The following is a 20,009-nucleotide window of genomic DNA, read 5'->3' on the forward strand; positions in this document are numbered from 1 at the left end:
ATACTAAACTCTGAAATCAGTAATTATGTTAACACCACATGATCAATTAATTGTCTGAAATATGTTGCATAATGTACTTTAGTTCAGATTTTATATGTGCCCATTGAGCAGCTGAGGGTGGAGAGAGTCCTGGATTATAAGGCCTCACTATATCAGCTCCCTGGGCTACTTCCCCCACCTGGAATAACAGAGTCATGCTCTAGCTGCACTCCCTCCCACTCTCATGACAGCTCAGGAACTCTTCAAGGCTGGGGAATAACCCAGCTGGGGAGATATGGCAACTTTCCAGAAAGACCAAAATAACTAGACTGTATAAGAGAATCCGGCCTTTACCAGCTAACAAAATGTTAATAAATATTGAAGTCTGTTTGTGTGATAATTCTGAACAGAAGTAAAGGCTAAATTTGTTGCAAAAGTTTCTATAAGAATGAAGTTCACGCCCATAAAGGTTACCAAGCATCAAAACATCATCTATGGCCTGCCTATTTTAAGGACTCGAGTTGGGCCTAAGTGGTGCACAAGCTCTGTGTTAGATGTGAATGTCACCCCATATTAATAGTTCACACTGCAGAGAAAGTAAGGTTGAATTCACTCCTTTCTTTAGCTTACGTGTGTTTAGCAATTTCTCTCTCCTGGTGGTGATTTTTCTGTACAAAATAATTTAAGGGGGAATAGAAGATCAGACAATCCTGCCCAAGAACCTCTCCCCTACATATGACCTAGGTTTCCAATAGGGATATCATAACCAAATCTATCTGAAATACGCTCAGAAGTTAACACACCATAAAAATCCATGATGTGTTAACTTCTGATACTGCCTTGGCTATGCAGAGGGACTTTACGCTGTTCCTGACTGGTCAACCTCTGCTGAAACAGGAGCTGTGATGACAGAGGGCTTGGCAGGGCTCTCAGGAGTAGTGTAAACCCACATGCCATCTTTATGGATAGGGGCCTGAAGAGAAACTCCAGGGATCTTGGTGGAATTAAGCCCCTTTGGTTATGCTGTCGTAGTCAGCCACTCTGGCTCAGCAGTAGTGGAAATCAGAAGAAACAACACAAAAGAAATTTCAACACTTTACTTCCCCCAGACTTCCTCCAATGAATTTTCCCCAAGTGACTGTGTGATCTAGGCAAAGTTATACATAAATAAAAAGCTTAAATATTATGCCCCCCAAAGCCAACAGCCTTTTTAATGCTGGTCTGTGTTCCCAATACACTCTGTCTATCTCTTAGATTAGCATTACTTCTGTGGAAGGGTTATAACATGGCATGACCTGGATTACCATTTCTGAAGCAAGTCTAACCTTATTCTTACTGCTATTATGCTTGTCTTTAAAATTCTGCTATTCCATTCACTCATTCTCAAATTACTTATTAATTTAACTGATGATTTCCTGAGGCTAATCTTGCAGACCTGAATCTGTGTTAGTCTTCATCCTTCAAAGAAGAATTTAAACCTCACTAATATAATTGAGAAGTTCACTCTTGGTTTCACATATCCCTATATCTCTTCTGCTTCAAGGCCATGTCCTGCATTTAAATGAACAATGATACAAAGAGCTAACATTTTCTTGTATGATCTAAATTATAAGACAGAAGATCCAGAAGGGGAGGAAAAAAGGCTATTTTCTTGGTCAATATCAGCACAGTGTGAAAATCAGCATGTTCTTTGCATTAAATTTCTTGCAGTTTCATTTTGGATGATTTCATGTCTCTGACATTTCCAGTGTGGCTTTTCCCACAGAGAAAATATACACAAGTGCAAGCTTCAAGATGTTTGAGGTTTTGGGTTTTGGTTTCTTTTTTTGAGAAAGAGAAATCTCAAGTATTGTAAGGTTATTAATACAGTTCATTTCCTTGAACTAATTTAACTAAGAGTTCAACAATGGGACATGCTTTCTAGCCAAAAAAATAAAAATAAAAATAAAATAGAAGTACCATTTCAATGGTTTTTCCATCAGGATACGTTGGTTCTGCAGAAAGGGTTCTTACTGTCTATGAATTAAAGGCACAGTTGCCTTGGGCAAAGTCAGCAGAGCTTGTACACGTGAGTGTCCAACTTTTCTAAGTTGTTTCTCAGACTAACAAAAGTGAAGGACAAGGACCTAGATTTTAAAAGTTTTGAGAGGTATTAGGGCTCAGCATTGAAATGCTTAATCCATTCCAGAGCCTCAGTCTCATTTTCAAAAGTGTTTTAGGCACGTAGGAACCTAAATACAACGAAAGTACTAAAATGCCTAAATACCTTTAAAATCTTGGCCACGGTCTATAACTTTAAATAAACTAAACCAGATTGTGCCAGGAGGGACAAACTCTAGGGAAGGGGCATTTTCTTTCTCCTGCTGATTGCCAAGATATGGGTGTTTATTTTAAAAAAAGACCTCAGCTCATCGAATATGAAAGAATGTATTGCCTTAGTATTTGTCTTCTTTTTAAGTAGGTCTAAGTGTCAGAGAACACTTTGTTTGGAAAAACAAGCAAAAATAGCTTTGCCAAGCAAAGAGGTCCTAGAAAATCAGGGACTAACAACCAATTCCACGTGACTTCATTTCAGTGAGCAATACAACTGAAACGTGAAAGAGTGAAAAATGTCTCTTCCCCTGTTTTAATCAGCCTTTTCTACCATCCTCATAATTGAAATATCCTAGCACCTATGTTGTTTCAGGATTTTCAAGGACAACAGGGCGTGCAAAAAATTAGATGTCCATCTTGAATGAAAGTGTTATTGACCTAATGCTCCCCTATACCCCCTCCCCCCCCACACACACACCACAAGTTCTTGTGTAATCACCGGGAGGAAAATTTGAATCTGGGACCTCTAGGAGCTTAGTGTAGGAGCTTCTACAGTTTGAACTATAAAGCCAGCTGGTTCTCATCTTAGGCTATAGAGCTCACTCATTCTTATCTCGCTCTATAAGTGGTCTAAGTGCCTTTACAGGGAGCAGTGAACCACAGCTACCAGGCATGTGGGTTACACTTGCAAAGCAGCTCAAACTATAAAACAGGCTGATTTTGAAAAGTGTTCAGTTTGTACAAAAAATTCTCACTGTTCAACCTCAATTAGTTCCATTCCTATTAAAACTCTAATATTTACTGTTTAGACATGAACATCAACTCAATCTTTGGCAGTGTTTTTTCTTAACTTATGGTAAACTGTATGATAGTCAGTAAATTTGTGCTTAAGTCATAGCTTGACATATTCCACTATGGCTGAAGCAATAACAGTTTCTTCCTATCTTTAAACAGTCATGGCTACATCCTTCTAGACCAGTGTGGAGGTTTATTTTATATTTGACATATAATATGAATTGTAGTACTATATAGTACAGAATTTTGTTCCTCGGCTTTGGCAGATCCAGAGCTGGGCATAAGTATTACCTAACTTCCTTAATTCTGACATTCCTTTTCCCTGATAATGATTTGCAAAATCACTTCACATTTGTAAAGGTCTCTGTATAGTGATTAATATTCATGAACGCTTCTATCTGAGGCCAGTTTTTAGATCCAAGAGTCAATGTCAACCATGAACTTCCCTCTTCACATCCACAAAAAGAAGAAAGGGGGAAAGAAAAAAAGAAACAGAAAAAGAAAAAAGCAGTGCAGAATGAAACTCTTGTGAAGACTTTACACATTTTAAATATGATTTTTTTACTTCATGGTCCTCTCATCCAGACAAGGACTCAACTTTTCTTTATGGTCTTTCACCTAGCAGTTTATAGTTTAGAAGCATTTCTAGATATCTCAGTATCCCAGATAAGTAGGCAGACAAGACCATGAAAACCTGGCAACCACTTCATTAATTTAACACACCTGCGAAGCTATAAAGCAATATCTCATTCAGTGCAAGTCAACCTTTCTTCAATAAATCTTTGTCACTTGTGGGGGGGAATAGTCCTCAGCTCCCAAAATCATATTTTCCAATTGCTTGGCTCAGTCTCATATTGCTTTTGGGACCCCATGTAAGGGTTTATGATAGGGCTGGAATAGTATTTAGGGGCTCAGGGTGAGATTGGGAGCTCAACCCATCCACCAATAAGGTTTCACATGGGACCTCTGAGACGGGGCTTTGAATCCAGCCAAGGGCCACCATAGCATTGCAGGGCATGGTTTGGAGACCAACCCAGGAGTCCCTGGTTGTGCCACAGGTCCCCAGGGTGAAGCTGTTAGGTCCAGCTGGCACCCTAGGTTGGTGGCCTCCAGTATCAGTATCGGTAGGTGGTTGAAGCCTAGGTGGCAGGAACACTCCAGCAGTGTTTACACATTAGATGTCCCAGAGTCACAAATTAGTTCCCATTGTAATTTAAATATGCAATGTTTTATACAATAGTGCAGGATATTTTACGGAGCTGGTGGCACATTGTTATTATATTGCTCTCTTTGAGAAAGTGTATTTTCAGTCCTTAATGCAGCAATTTGTCTTCTCCAAAAACCACTGAACTCCAGTGGCAAAAATACAAGTGAAAGTTTGAAAACACCATCTATTTTAGCTCTTTCCTTCTGCCCTGCCCCCAACAGCTGCCATCTGTGGATGCATGTTATTTCCTTATAAGAAGAATAGTGGAGATAACATCAATGATGGTCGAATGATAATTTAATTGCTTTTCTTTCTCTGCTGTATTTTGCTACATTCACTAAAAGTAATAGCTAGTAACAGCTGTAGGCAGCTTCTCTTGTTTCAGATATCATTGAACAAAGAACAATTGTTTCCTTGCACTAAAAAATGAAGAAAAAAATCTGTCATGTTTAATGCGCAAGAAAAACCACTAGCTACAGCACAAACTTTCAAAAAGACTGATCTCAGATACAGATTAACTGAAAGGTTCAGAGAATTAAAATCCCATTCATTTTATGGTTGCAGCTTATTTTGTAATTCTTTCATGCCTTATCATTATGAGTGCCTTGGATAACCTCTTTTAAAGTCAAAGCACCCATTTTCTGTAGGATGGTTTTAGAGGAACGGGGTCTGTAACATATTGTGCATAGGATTATGTGTGAAATATTTAATTGCAAGTGCACTAAAGATCATGAATTGGTGAACCAGATCCAATTAAATATGAACGTGCCTTGAAGTTATGTCATTTATTTTGAGAGCAAAATTTGAACAACCCTCTGCTCCTTGTTTGAGCTTTTCAGGTATTCAGGATAGTCTTTTTTCTGAGTTCCAGACTCACAGCAGAATTGGAAGTGCTTAAAAGCCTATGAAAATAGAATGTTTTTGAATAATTTTAACCAAAATGGATTGTCATGGTCTGTTATATGACTATGGTAAAGAATAACAGCAAGAGTCAAATAAGTGAATAAAAAACCCTAATGCTATCTCTAAGGGCATGTCTACACAGCAGCGATACGTCTACACAGCAAGTCTATTATTTTGAAATAATTTTGAAATAGCAATTTTCTTATTCTGAATTCTATAACCCTTATTTCATGCGGAATAATGCCCATTTCAAAATAATTATTTCAAAATAGAGTGTGAGCACACAGTGCAACTGTGGTTATTTCAAAGTAAGTGGTCTCCAGGGATTCTCAGAGGTGCCCTAGTAGCCACTTTGTCCACACTCATCAGAACTCTTATAGTTCCACTATCTCTGCAGCCTTTAAAGATATTGCCTCAGGGGGAAGGGCTTGTGGCACAAGGAAAGTCTTGCTAGCCCTGTGCCATACACCAGAAGCCTTCCCTGCCACCATGAGCAACCCCTCTGCTCCCATTGAGCCCTCCATGGCTGCAACGGAGCTGGCACCCATTCAAGGGAGCTGCCATACCCATTCACACATGTATTGTTCCAAAGAAGTGCCTACTATAGTGGTGATGGCTACTGCAAAGGGTAAGAGTCAGCCTCCTTCCCCCTTGAACAGTTCTAAAATGGAAGAGGGCAGCTTTCTTCTTTGAAGCTGCTGGAGAAAGTCCTGAATCATCAAATCCCCTGTCTGCACCACTACCCAGTCCAGTATCTTCCCCTCTCAGGACAACACTGTCTGCATGTGCACCCTTTCTTCTAGTGAAGTGGGTTTACAGGTGACTTGTGGGATTTTGATAGCCCTTCATGCAAACTGTCCATCACAAGGGCTTGAATTGGTAGAAACTGGTGAAAATCATGGGCAAATCCAGACCACAACCTACAGATATATAGCTGCACATCTCATACCTTAGGATATTTGGACTCAAAAGTGCTGAGGCAGCTTTAGACTATAATGGGGAAAAAACATGCTATAGAAAACTGCATGTGAACCACTTTGGAGCTGTGGAATTAATTAATTTCTTGTACAAAGGCAGTATCTATGTATTTTATCAAGTCATTACTTCAGAGTCTTCCACGAGCATTGAAACTGTAGGTGTGCAATAACAGACATTTTTATGCAGTGCTATAATTATGATTGGTACTTTGCATAGAGAATGAAGACTTCCTGATTGAAGGATCATACAATCTAGACTAGATATGGTATGATAGGACACAGGGATAGATACTGTGAGACAAGGAGTAGAAGGGAAGTAAACACAAAGTGTGGCAGAGAGATTGTTTTGCATGGTATGCTAGTTAGGTGATTATATAATGCCTCTAAAGGATTATCAGCGGCCAAGACTGAACCTGGAATCTTGACTCAAAGGTCATGTAATGTATGAGCTAGGAGTCCCAGCTCTCATAGCCCTTGTGTACAATAAGGAGTTATTTTGAAATAAGCCCCTTTATGTCAAATAATAAGCGGAGTGTCCATACTACCAAGACCATTATTTAGAAATAATAGGCTGGTTATTTTGAGATCTGGACTGCTTTCCTCAGGGATAATGCTAATTTTGAAATTGTGTTACTGTGGACAATCCTGTGCTGCTGTTCTCACCACTCTGGTCACACTTGGCATGTCCACTGTTCCCCTTCTTCTTGTGGAGCTTAAAACTCTAGGCAGCAGGAGAAGGGCTTCTCACATGGACCCAGCTTTGCCAGCCCTTTGTGAGACAGCAGGATAGTCACCAGCCTGTCTGACAAAGGCCACAACTGGACCCTGGAACTGGTCTAGACGAAGGTGAAAGAGCTCTGCCAGGCCTACTACAAGGCCAGGGATCAAAACAGAACCATACACCTGCTACTACTTTAAGCAGCTGGATGCCATCGTTGGAAGGGGGCCGGTCACCTCTGTCCCCCATCATTGTGGAGTTCGGCAAGGACACGCCCAGCATCTGCCTCCAGAGAGGTGGGGCTGTAAACAAGGAGGAGGAGGTGGCGGCGGCCAGCCAGGCAACTGTACCCAGCAGCCAGGTCCTGCTCTTCACCCTAGAGCCAGTTCCCCCCATTTAGGATGTCTCCCAGGCTTTGGAAAAGGCTTTCCCTTCTCCCAGGGAAGGCACTTCAGGTGAGTTCAACAGCTTTCCCTATATACACACAGGGACAGGCAATGGGCTTGTCCTTCTCACAAAGTTCCTGGAGAGACCTACCTTACTCCAGACTCCATGGCGGGATACCTTCCCACAACATGCCACCACTAAGAAGTCTGGGGTCATGGAACTACACAGCAGTACCACACATAGCATAGGGTCATGCCTGCACTTAGGTAGCATTCACTCCAGGAGTAGAGGAAGGCTTCCTGAGACCAGCTGGCATGCTAGCATGAGGCCATATGCTCCTCCCTTACCTCAGTGATCAAGCACATGTCTTCATGCATGGAGTGGGCCATCAGCCATCTCCCTGCCTCCCCATGGCTTACCCTCCTAGCTTTGCCAAGGACCACCAGGGTCCCAGAACATGTGGCGGTGGGACTTCTTCCAGGCCAAAGTCTCCTGACCACTTGGAGGCATACTCCAATCCCTGTTCTATCCTGAGCTTCCCTCCTCCTTCCTTCCCACTCCTCCATTCCAGGTTCTTTCCCTAGTCCTTCTCCTGTTGTGTACTGTCCCTCCATAAAGAGTCCTGTTAAAGAAAAGAAGGGTTTGTTATTTTCTCTGCAGGAGGGAGAAGGTAGTGGAAAGGAAGGAGTTGGAGGAGGAAAGGCACAGAGAGGGAATGCAGGGGCCTCTTGTAGAGAGCCACGGGGGAGAGTCTCACAGATGATCTTGAATGAAACTTTCCCTTAAGGCCTCCTTAATGAGCACAGCCCCTTGAAGTGCTCTCCTGATGGTGTTGGTGTCTGGCTGCTCGAATGCACTGACCAGCTGTTCAGCCTTTGCGTTCAACTCTGGCAGAAAAAAGTCTCCCCCTGGCTTTCACAAAGGTTGTGCAGTACATAGCAGGCTGCCACCACAAAGGGGATGTTACATTCCCTGAGGTCCAGACAGCTGAGGAGACCCCTGAACCTCCCCATGGTCATGTCCACCTCCCCAACTCTGGTGATGCAGTTGGGGGAAAAAGTGCTGGCATTTATCTTTCAGAACAAGCAGGAGTTCCAGAAGATGTGGGCTGTGTGTGCCTTTCCTGACCATCTGATGTTGATGGTGAAACATCCCTTGTAATCCATGAGGGCCTGCAGCACCAGAGAGCACCCCTTCCAGTTTATAAAGTCTCAGGCATGGTGGTTGGAGGACCAGGATGGGGATATGCATGCTGTCTATGGCCCCCATCCTCCAGGCAGTTAGGGAAAGCCCATGGTGGCAAAGCCAACCACAATGATGTTCACATTACCCAGAGTGATGGCCCTCCATAGCAGCACATGGTTGATGGCCTTGGCTACCTGCAGGAGCAATGCCCCAGTTGTGGATTTCCCCATGTCGAACTGATTCCTGATGGAGCGATAGTTGTCCATTGTAGTGTGCTTCCACAGGTGATGGTGATGCACTTCTGCACGGGGATGGTGGATCTCATGTGGGTGTCCTGTCACCTGAGGGCAGGGGTAAGCCTCTCACAGAGCTTGAGGAAGGTGACCTTCCATGTGCAGAAGTGACCTTCCATCTGCAGCCACTTCTGGTCATCCCATAGCTGCAGGACGATGCATTCCCACCAGTCCAAATTGGTCTCCCGTGGCCAGAAGTGGTGTTTCACAGTGTCCAGGGGATTGAGCAGCATGTACAGCAGCAGGAACCCCAGGACCTGGCTGAGCAGACCCTTCAGTCCAGCTGGTCCTCGTCCTCTTCAAGCAGCATGAGCACGGGCTGGAAATATTGTGCTATTAAAGAACAGTACAAGGTCCATGAGCCTAGCACAGCTCTGCAGCAGCTCAGCCTCCATGTTATGAGTGCAGTGGCATCTTCAAAGGCAACCAGAGCACACGGTGGGAGTTCGGTGCCCCACAAGGAGGGAGGCAGTGGAAGACTGGCGTGTTAGACACGGCTATAGAGAGGCGCCCCTGAAAGTACACATCTCAGCTTGACTGACCAAGCAGCCAGAGGAAGTCTCTGTCCTCCAAGTGCCCTCCCCAGAGTGCTTCTGGGAACTCTAAGTCCGAGGCAAGCTCCAATCAGTATGGATGGGCTATTTCAAAATAATTGTGACTAATTTCAATACTTCCCTGTAGTGGGGACACACTATTTCGATTTTGTTAAATTGGGAGTTATGTCAGATTTAGTTATTTTGAAATAATTTCCTAGTGTAGACATACCCTTAGTTTGCCAGCTAAAAAAACCTCCCTGTGATACAACTGCTAGAGGGGGACAGAAAGTCATGTAGGTTACATCTGGATAGCTAGTTGGAAGCCGCCATGGGAGATTATTGTCTGCATCACATAAGTGTTAAGGAAATACTTGAAGGAGGAAAGGGAGTTTGTATGTTGACCAGGACAGGAGAGGAGTCGAGCAGACTTTTCAGTCATAGGGGATTGGGAAGGCAAAAAATCAAGGGGGAATGAAGAGAAGTAGACTTTATGGAACACAATGTTCATGGAAGATTGAGAAGATGCACACATTGACAGGGCCAGAAATGTGCAGACAGAAAGGATGAAGATTCTGTATTTGACACCATTCAACTGTATGGCTGCGTTTAGACTGGCATGATTTTGTGGAAATACATTTAACGGAAAAGCTTTTCCATTAAAAATATTTCCGCAAAAGCGCGTCTAGATTGGCACAGATGCTTTTGCGCAAAAGCACTTTTTACGCAAAAGCATCCGTGGCCAGTCTAGACGCGATTTTGCGCAAGAAAGCCCCGATCGCCATTTTAGCCATCAGGGCTTTTTTGCGCAAAACAGTTCTTCCCTGTCTACACTGGCCCTCTTGGGCAAGTATTTTTGCACAAGAGGGCTTTTTCCAGAGCGGGAGCGTGAAAGTATTTGAGCAAGAAGCACTGATTTTGTACATTAGAAAGTCAGTGGTCTTGCGCAAATTCAAGCGGCCAGTGTAGACAGCTGGCAAGTTTTTGCGCAAAAGCAGCTGCTTTTACACAAAAATCTTGCCAGTCTAGACGCACCCTATGTGTTCAGTAGGACCTGTATTTAAATGGCAGTGCAGGCAAAAGTCAGAAACACAGGACATTTCTACAAGCACACAATTCCACAATGCCAGTGTTATTTTCTGAGAGACCATATCAGAAAGTATCCATCATCTGATGAACAACAGACTGCCAGGAGTAATGAACAGAAAAATAAGAAACTTGATAGAGAATCAGAAAAAGAAAGATGAGTCAGGGAAAGGGCAGATGATACAAATGGGAAACAGAAAGAGAAGTAGTTGGAACTATCTAGGAAAACATCACAACTAGTAATCAGTGATTTGCATTTCCTTATACATGCATACTGAAAAAAAAATGTCAGAAAATCTAGTGGAATATCTTATTAGGTAAATGTTTTACTCTAATAAGGAGTGCTTCATTTAAGTATAATATTGTTTGCTATGTGCAAAACTGAAACAAACATTTTGCTTCAAAGAGACTTTAACTCCAGACTTCAACGAGAAGCTTCAGAATTGTCATTCATACGTAAATTTGACACTTTATGTATAGGTTTAAACAAAGACTCTTATTATCTCACCCATTACAAAGATAGCTTCCCCAAATATCACCCCTAAAGTCATTACCTCACAGAAACTTCCCCTATTATCACCCCTATGTCACTACCTCACAGAAACTTACCTTCCCCCCTCATCCCCACTCTGTTCTAAAATTTGATTTGTCAATTTCACATGCGTTCACTTTTTTTTTTAATTGTATCACTTTGGTATATATGGTTGTGCCGATTTTCTTCCACATATTGATCTGAGGAAGTGGGGCTGGCCCACGAAAGCTCATCACCTAATAAACCATTTTGTTTTAGTCTTTAAAATGCTACATAGTTCTGTCTTTTGTTTAAAGATTTGTAAAGGTTTCTTTGTACTGATTCTAATCTATAATTTAACACATTTATTCCACTAGAACAAATATTTGGTAAATCTCATGGTAATGTGTGGGGCTTTGGGGGAGGGGTTTTTTTTTTTTCTTTTTAAAATATAGTGTCAACTAATTCTCTTCTAAACATAACACAGCAACAAGGCAGCTCTCAAGTTTAGAAACATAAAATAGTTTTTCAATATTTCACATGCAGTCAGCTTTTTCAACTGCACTGTTGAGTTTATATGAACATTTTTTCTATTGTCTTTGTCATATGGATTCATAGAATCTTCCTTATGTTCTTTATGAGTCAAAGATAATAAACACTGATGTAACATAGCTCTCTGTGCAGAAACTTAGCCCACAAACCAAAACTGGAATAACATATACCATTGACTTTTGTGATCAAGAAGACAAACAAGGAAGCCAAAGGCTTATGGTCTGTAGTTTTCTAGAAGTATCATTTTTCTTCTGAAAAAAAACTTAAAATACAACAAATAGTCTTGCAGCACTTTAGTGACTAACAAAAATATAGATGGTATCATGAGCTTTTGTGGGCACAACCCACTTCTTCTCTACTGAGCAGCTAAAATAAATAAGTCTTCAATGTTGTGTTCTGCCTCCAAGAAGCACTTGTGTGTGCTGTACAATATCCTGGTCAGCTTTTATGTTAGGTTTTGGTTTGGGGGATGATCTGTCAACAAACTTTCAACCCATTCCCCTCAACTTGGAAAGTCAAATCAAGTGCCCTTATGAATATGCATGAACATAAATCTAGTATAGTCATTTTCTGTGGTTACTTACTGTGCTGGGTGGCCCTGGAAGCCATGCCAAATGGTTTTGATTTTGCATTTGAGATTCTTAATGGTAGCAATTATCTGTTGCAGCCATGCAGTAACAAACATGATGGGTGTAAGAGATACTTTGAAAATAATAAAAAAATAAAATAAAAAATGTTTTAAAAACCCTCAAACTGAAGATGCTAATTCTCACATTTTAGTTCCTACAGGGCAATTAGCCCCTACTAATGATGTTTATATTTATATGCAAATGTCTAAAAAATGAATCTTACCAGATACTTTATACTAAATGCTGCTGGGATAGCTGAGCATTCCATCTGTCTGTGGAAAATATCTGCCGTTAGCTCTACATGTTGCCGATTTCAGTAATAAGAACTATTTAATCTTAAGTAATTCATTCTCCATTTTATGTTTTCCCTTCTCCTTCTGCTTTTTCATAAAGACCTTTAACTAATGTACAATACAGAATGGCTGTTTAGGGTATCAGCAGAGGTGCTAGGCACATTTTCCACTCAGCATTAGGTTGCCTGTTTTTTTCACAATTGCCTTATATATTATACATACCAACACTCCTCACCTCTGAATGATAATTTAATAACCAAACAGATTTTGCAGAGGCAGTCATTTGTTAGTAGCTCACTTTCTAGTGATATCCATGATATGCAAACAAGGATGACAATCAGAGGGTAGCATACTACACACTTTACTTCCTAATGAGATAGCAAAAGAGATCTTTTCATTTAGTTACTCTTCTGAGACTAGATCTCCAGTTGAAATTTCCAGGCTAACTGCTCTAATGTACAACATTCACAACAAAATCCTCAATTCACTGGATAGCAGGACAAAAACTAAACAAGAACTATTTGGACAAGCCCGCTGGTTCATAATCAGTATATTTTTCCCAATCATGTTCACTTTAAGTGCAAAACCAGCCACATTTTAATTAAGTCACTGTAGAAATAGAATGACTAAAAGCAGCACTTCACCTGCACTGTAACAATTATGTGTGTTGCGCAAAATCTAATATAAAACTATTATATCATTAGAAAATATGTTTTTAATAAGCTTTACAGTGACTGACCAAGTAAGATTACAGTGACAATTTTATTAATTTAAAGCTTTATATTATTGTAATTAAAGAGTGTAAAGTCTTCCAAATATTATGCCTGCAACAGGCTATTAAATGAAAGACAGTTATAAGCCTGTGAAAAATTATAAAAACTTTATTAATTAACCTAACCTGAATGGCTACATGATCAGCTACATTAGTGCTTTGAAATGTTTAGAGGTAATTTATTTAGAATAGTAACATTTATACGGACATAACTGATTATCAACTGAAGTTAAAAATAATTTTTCCCAAATGATGTTGTGTTGGCCATGTACTTTCTGGGAATTTTTTTTCTCGCTGTTTTCTCAAGGATATTGCATATATTATAGATTCTGGTTATTGTCTTCCAAGGGTAAATCATGTATATTTTGCATATACTTCCAAAGATGATTATTGAATGTGTATGTAATATACCCACAAAACATGCATAAATAATTATATCTGGAAATATATTCAAAATTCATTACCATATACACGTATTTGTAATCTCTGAAAATGCAGAAAATGATTAAGACTTAAAATCGAGCACAGTTTCTGTTATAAGGACAATATTACTAAATTTCATTTTAATTGTTTTATTTTTGCTGAAGAGATTGGGGGACAAGTAAAAGAACAGGCTCTCCTGATTATTGCTTTGATACTCAATTTGTAATTGTTGGAGCAAAATGCTAAAACAAAGACTGTCTTGCTTTGTTGTTATGAATTCTATAAAGACATGTCTAGTAATCATGAGGAAATGATTAGTTTCTATTTATTATCCAGACTTTAGGAGCTTAGGAAAAGCACTTACCTCAGTGAGTTATTTGGGTCCCTCTTCCAACATCTGAACAATCAAGGACGGATGACTAATTCCCATTAAGCTCAATGGCTTTAGCTGCAATTCCCCCACCTATTACAAAGTTTAAAATTGTGATTTGGTTTAACTCTTCCAGTACAAGAAACATTCATTAACTGATAACAATTTAGACAGTACGATTGAAGTTCAAATGTTATTAAATTCAAGGGTTTTTTTTCCCTGTTAATTTTGTACATAAGAAGAGACGGGGGAAAAGACTTGGTGAAAAAAAATGAATCATATATGGATGTGTACTCTTATAATGTTTTTATTCAGAGAAGCTGTGCTCTAATTTTCAAGAACAGACTTCTCAAAGATTTCACCTTCACCCTGAATGTAGCTGTGACAAGTAAGTCAAGGTCCAGTAATTCCAATTAGAGAGGTTTTCTCATGAATGTAAGCATATTGCACTTTTTGACAATACTATATTAGGGCAAAATTATTGCAAAAGGATTTATCTTTTAAGAGAGCTGGAGTAGGTACAATAATCTTATTCCGTGACTTAAAACTGTGACATAAAGCAATGGATAGTACAATATATTTGTCCAGCACAATCTGCCTTTCACATCAATGCTCTACAAAGCCGAAAAATTGGGTTCATGAGGTTTTATTGTTTAAAAAAAAGGCAAAGGTTAGACCAGTTCAGAAGAAGACAACTAGAGTGATGACTTCCAAAGATGTTAATAATTCCACATGTAGTTTTATTTGTTTTTAAGCTAAAAAACCCCAAATCATGCTTAACAGTGTTGGAAGGCTACTTAGCAAAATGTAGGTTGCCACATTTGTTCCCACCCAAGTTTATGGAGGTGAAGGATTATCAAGAAGGTGGACAGGAGGATTGAAAAGGATTATATGTCATTATGTAAGGGGAGAAATTAAAAGACGACTGATAGTAGATGGTTCATATGACATATGTTTGCTAATGAGAAGTGTAGTCTTAGAGGGGTCGTGTGACAAAAATATAATCCATATAGCTAAGTCAGAACTATATAAAAGTTTGCTCTTGCATTGTAAGGCAAAAGGGAGAGAGAAAGAACAGGTTTGGGGACAGACTTGGAGTGAAATTTTGTACAATAGCCAAATAAATGGAGTAAAAAAGCAAATTCATAAGAGAGAATACAGTATAGCAGAACAATTCAAGGAGATCATGCAAAAGTCTAGAAACACTATTGTGGAGAAAAATAGTCAGTGAATAGTCTACCATCCACAGAATTATTTTCTTCATTATTCAGCTAGCTAATAACATGCCCTGAACAATATCTTTGACAAATAGTTTAATTGCCAAACATATAAATAATTAATATATTATTTTACCAATTTTATAGACATACTGGAGTACAGGTCCTGATCTATTGAAGATTTACTATTGTTCATGGATCATTGAAACTCCTTGAACTTTCTATCTCCGTTATCTTTGTGGTATCCCCTCCTCTATATAGTAACTGAACTTGTCCTAAAGGAGCATGTTGCATGGAATATAATATACTCTGTCACTTGAGATTAAAAATAAAATCTATAAAGCATAGAATTACAACTATAATCCAGTCTGCACTAAGTCATAGGAATCAGATTTCTTTTGATATTTTACTATACATGTTAGAAGTGTCTAGTCTAGCCCTCAAAGGATATTAGCTGCTTTTATCACAGTCAGGATATGCTGCTGAGATGCTATGGAGATATTATAGCTGTGTAATGGACAGGAGGAGTGCTGGCCAGCACTCTGAAACTAAAGGGTTAAATTCAGGTAGCTAGCAAGGCTGTTGCCAGAAGAACCAATGGGGATAGAGGCTTGGAATTTGAATTGGATATAGATACCTTGCCTGCTTTTTTTGTGTGGAAGAGTTAAACCAGGAGTGAAGACACAGAGGGTACATCTAAACTACATTTTTTTAAAAAAGGCTATGCAAATTCTGGATGTGGTTTTTTCGGGAAAAAAAACTTTTAAAAAAACTGCGTAAACCTCCTTTTTTTAGGGAGAGTGGTTTTTTGAAAAAGGGTTTTTTTCGGGGAAAAAAACGTTTAGACGTACCCAGAATGATTTAATCCCAGGCAGCACTATTGTGCCTCTAAGGCATTTGGGGCATGGAAGAGGACTGAACCAAGAGGAGACCATGAGTAAATAAAGGGAAAAAGTGGATCTAGTCACAATCAGGGTATTTTTCTTTATTTTGTGGTTTGGTTTCAACAGCTCTGTGTGAATTTATGCTTCTCCTCCCCCATTCACCATCTAAGAATTGTTCCTAGAGCTTTTCTCTGTGTTTTAATTTGTTTTCCTTAGTTGCTTTGTAATACCTATCAATTATGCTTTATCAAGTAGATCTTTTGTTTTGTAAAAAAAAAAAAAATCACTTTTTTAAAATTCTTGTGTATTGGAAGGTAACAGCAGGTCAGTCTGTATCTGTCTGCATGCGTCAGACTAGAAGTCAGCTTTCAGGGTGTGTTTAGACTAGAGGGTTTTTTCGAAAAAGTGGCCTTTTTTCCAAAAAGCTTCACCTGTGTCTAGACTGCTGCCAAGTTCTTTTGAAATTAAATCGAAAGAACGTGGCATTTTTGCAGACCATGGAAAACCTCATTTTACGAGGAATAATGCCTTTTTTCTAAAGTGTTTTTTCGAAAAAAGGCGTTAAACACAAACAGTGCTTTTTGGAAAGAGAGCATCCAGACTGCTTAGGTGCTCTCTTTCGAAAAAGTGGCATACTCTTTCAAAGAAAGAGGCTGCATTCTAGATGCTCTCTTTCGAAAGAGTCTTTTTTGAAAAAGCCGCTTTCGAAAGAGGCTTATAGTCTAGATGTACCCGCAGAGACTGCAGTTTGGTTTTCTCTTCTCTTGTTTTTCAAGCTTTCTTGTGGTAAAGGAGCTTGGGATAACTCTGGGGAGAATTCAAGTGTTCACACCCTGTGTTTAGGGATAAAAATTACTTGACGGTGGCAGCGACCCTCTAAAAGACAGTGAATTTGTGACTTTGGGGAGTTTTTGTAAGCAGAACCTGTAGAACCAAGGTATTTTTTTAAGGTCTTTTGTGGGCTTCTGCACTTGGAGTATCAGAGTTGGGGTCAGCCCTGACAAGCTGTTTTCCCATATAGATTCAAGCCATGCTGCCTGGAAACATTGCGTATGGCCCCTCAAACATCTGACTAATATACCTATGATTTCCTTTCACAAATAAATAAAGTCCATTTATTCATGTCTCAATGCTAGTAACATCACAGAATTTTTGTAAACTTTCCTGATTCACCATTGAGTTTGAACTCTTGGGCTATGTCTAGACTGCAGGCTTCTTTTGGAAGAACCTTTTTTAAGATGATATCTCCCAAAAAAACTCCTTCTGAAAGAGAGCATCCACACACAAAAGCGCACTGAAAAAGCGATCTTCTTTTTCAAACGAGAGCATCCACACTGAATGGACGCTATCTCACATTTAAGCTGTGATTACTATTGATGGAGTGGCTATCAGGGCACCTGAGCTTTTTTCTCTTTCCTCTTCTTTCTAAAGATCTTCTTCTTCCCCAGCCACACACGCCTTTTTCGAAAAGAGCTCCTTCCTCATAGAAAGCAGTTTACCAATGTCAGAAAAAAAAACTATTCCTTTGGGGTTTTTTTTTTTAAAAAGAATGCAATTGGAGCATGGATATAAGTGAAGTTTTTCAGAAAAATGGCAGTTTTCCTGAAAAAACTGCAATGTAGACATACCCTTAGACTTTCTGGTGACCTCCTGCGCATTATCCATCTTTCTTCTTAGTGGTCACCCCCTGCTACAATGACCTGTCACCATTCCTCCCATAATGATTTTCCAAGGCTATGTTCAGCTATGTTCTGTGACCCAAGTACACAATTTTCTGTCTGTTGCTTTCCAAGAGGAAAGTTTGCTTCTCTCAAAAAATATTTTCAACATAAATGGTATATTTTTTCCATCAACAGATATGCCAGTGTTTTTGCTACATCCACATCTCAAAGCCTTCATTGTTCTTCTTGACAGCATGACCAATTTCCCAGGAGTCATATCCATATCCTTCAAGGATACCACTAGGGAAAAAAAATAAGCTTTTCACCAGTCAAACCTTGAAAATATTTAGAGATGTCATAGTTTTCCACACTTTGTAAGGCAGGTCATGGTTGAGAGAGACATCTTCTTTGTTTTCGTATTTCTCTGGAGCAGCCTCTTTGATTTGATATGTATGATCCCAGATAATTAAATTAATCTACTACTTCAACAGTTTGATCATTAATTTTGATGTTTCTATGTGATGAGTATCTCTAATTTGGCCCCATTTGTAAAGTATGCATATGCATATGTCCATGCACAATTATGGAGGCATTTTTGTGGCTCCATAGCTAAGAATGCTCTGAGGTTTGCATAGAGCAGAATTAAAATCTTTCGCATACTTCACTGTTTGAATTCAATTCCATAATATTTTCTTGGTCAATATTTAACTTTGGTAGAGTAAACACTTAAAAATCTGTCCTTTTAAAATGTTTCCTGAAACATTTCCTTCTAACTAAAGAACCACAAGCCCTGAAAAATCCAAGCTTCAAAAATTCTTAGCTCAAAAATGGGATAGTTTTAAAATTTTATGTCCTTAGTCTCCTTTCCCCTTGCAATCACTCTTTTGAATTCTCTGAAATAGTTCCTGATTTAGCAGGGTATAAGTGAAAAGCAAATTGAGATCTTAAAAGTTTTAATACCAAAATAATTATTTGACTTTTCATTATAACCTATTTTTTCTTTTGCAAAGACTTGATAACAGCTATTAATTGCTGCTAGCTCCTTATGTTCTCCAACCGTGTCAGCTTAATTCCTCTTGTTACACCTGTGCTGTGTCTGTGCCAGTTCTTGAGGTTAGAGTTAAGGTGGCACATATCAATAACCTGCAATTCCACTAATTCCACAACATATAGCGCTTACCTTGCTTTATACATTGTCCTCATACTGGTATTCTAACAAACAATTCACTGCTCATCATCACTTTTTTCCGCATTCTCCCTCACAACCTTCATATACACAAATATAAAGAAACTGCAGGACTGAACACACTTATTTCTGCACTACATACACACTGTGGGGAACTGAGAATTGTTTTTTATAAACAACATATGCACCTTGGTACTTCTGGATGATATTATCTGGTCCGAATGAACATAATACAGGATACAGAAACGGGAAAGGAAAGATAAAACTAAAGAGGCAAAAAAAAAGGTAAAACAATAGACTATATAAGAAGCCCTTTCTAAAACTATAGCCAGGCTTATAACCATGAAGTGGTACTCCTTAGCCCCAGTCCTGGTGGGAGGGCTGTTTCTCAAGGTTGAGAAACTCATGCTTAAAAGACCTTTACCAGTTGAAAAGATGGCCCCACAGAGAGGGCTGAAGGACATTTCAGTGGGCTATATAGGTTGATACAGAAGGATATTTGGAGAACATGTTCCAGGCTGGTGGAGAATGACAGTTAGGGATCTGCAGCAAGCAAGCTGTAGGTTGATGCCCAATGAAAATGGAGGGAAACCAAGTCTAAGAGTCAGGTCTAACCAGTGGCTTGAGTGGAATGCCAACCATGGTATCTGTGTGTAATTCTCTGTTATTTTGAATCCACTTCTGAATGGTTGTGCATTGTTTAGCAAAATAAAATAATATCACTTTGTGTTGGTAAAGCTGCATCCATGTCACTTCATAATGGTGCATACAGGCTTCCCAAAGGGAAACTCTTGCATGTGTGATCCCCATTAGAGCTACAAAGTAATATAGTTGATCACTGGGGAGTAACTTAAATCTGAAGGAATACTCTCTGAGTCAGGGGTAAGATTCTTGTTTTAAGGTGATGTATGCAGTATCAACTAAGTGTATTTAAAGCTATTCAAGTGCAATTTCCACCAGTGAATGCAAAGAGTCTAAGAAATCAACAAGCAGGTTCCTTCTACCAAGAAAACACATCACTTATGTGTCTATACAGAAGAGCTTAACTCAAAATAAGCTACACAAATTAAGCTATGTCAATTGCATAGCTTATTTTGAAATTGGGAGTTTTTCCATAGCACTCATTTCAAAATAA

The 20,009-nt window shown here is 39.4% G+C and overlaps 1 long non-coding RNA gene across 1 annotated transcript in view; it reads right to left on the reverse strand.

Moving 5' to 3' along the window:
• Window positions 1-20,009, reverse strand: part of LOC142818659 (uncharacterized) — a 64,935-nt gene that overhangs the window by 19,031 nt on the left and 25,895 nt on the right. Inside the window, exon 2 of the long non-coding RNA XR_012896238.1 lies at window positions 13,921-14,019. This is a non-coding gene — a long non-coding RNA (uncharacterized LOC142818659). The remainder of the gene's footprint in view (window positions 1-13,920; window positions 14,020-20,009) is intronic.

This window comes from Pelodiscus sinensis, chromosome 17 (genome assembly GCF_049634645.1).
Source record: "Pelodiscus sinensis isolate JC-2024 chromosome 17, ASM4963464v1, whole genome shotgun sequence".
In the NCBI taxonomy this organism is placed as follows: domain Eukaryota; kingdom Metazoa; phylum Chordata; order Testudines; family Trionychidae; genus Pelodiscus; species Pelodiscus sinensis.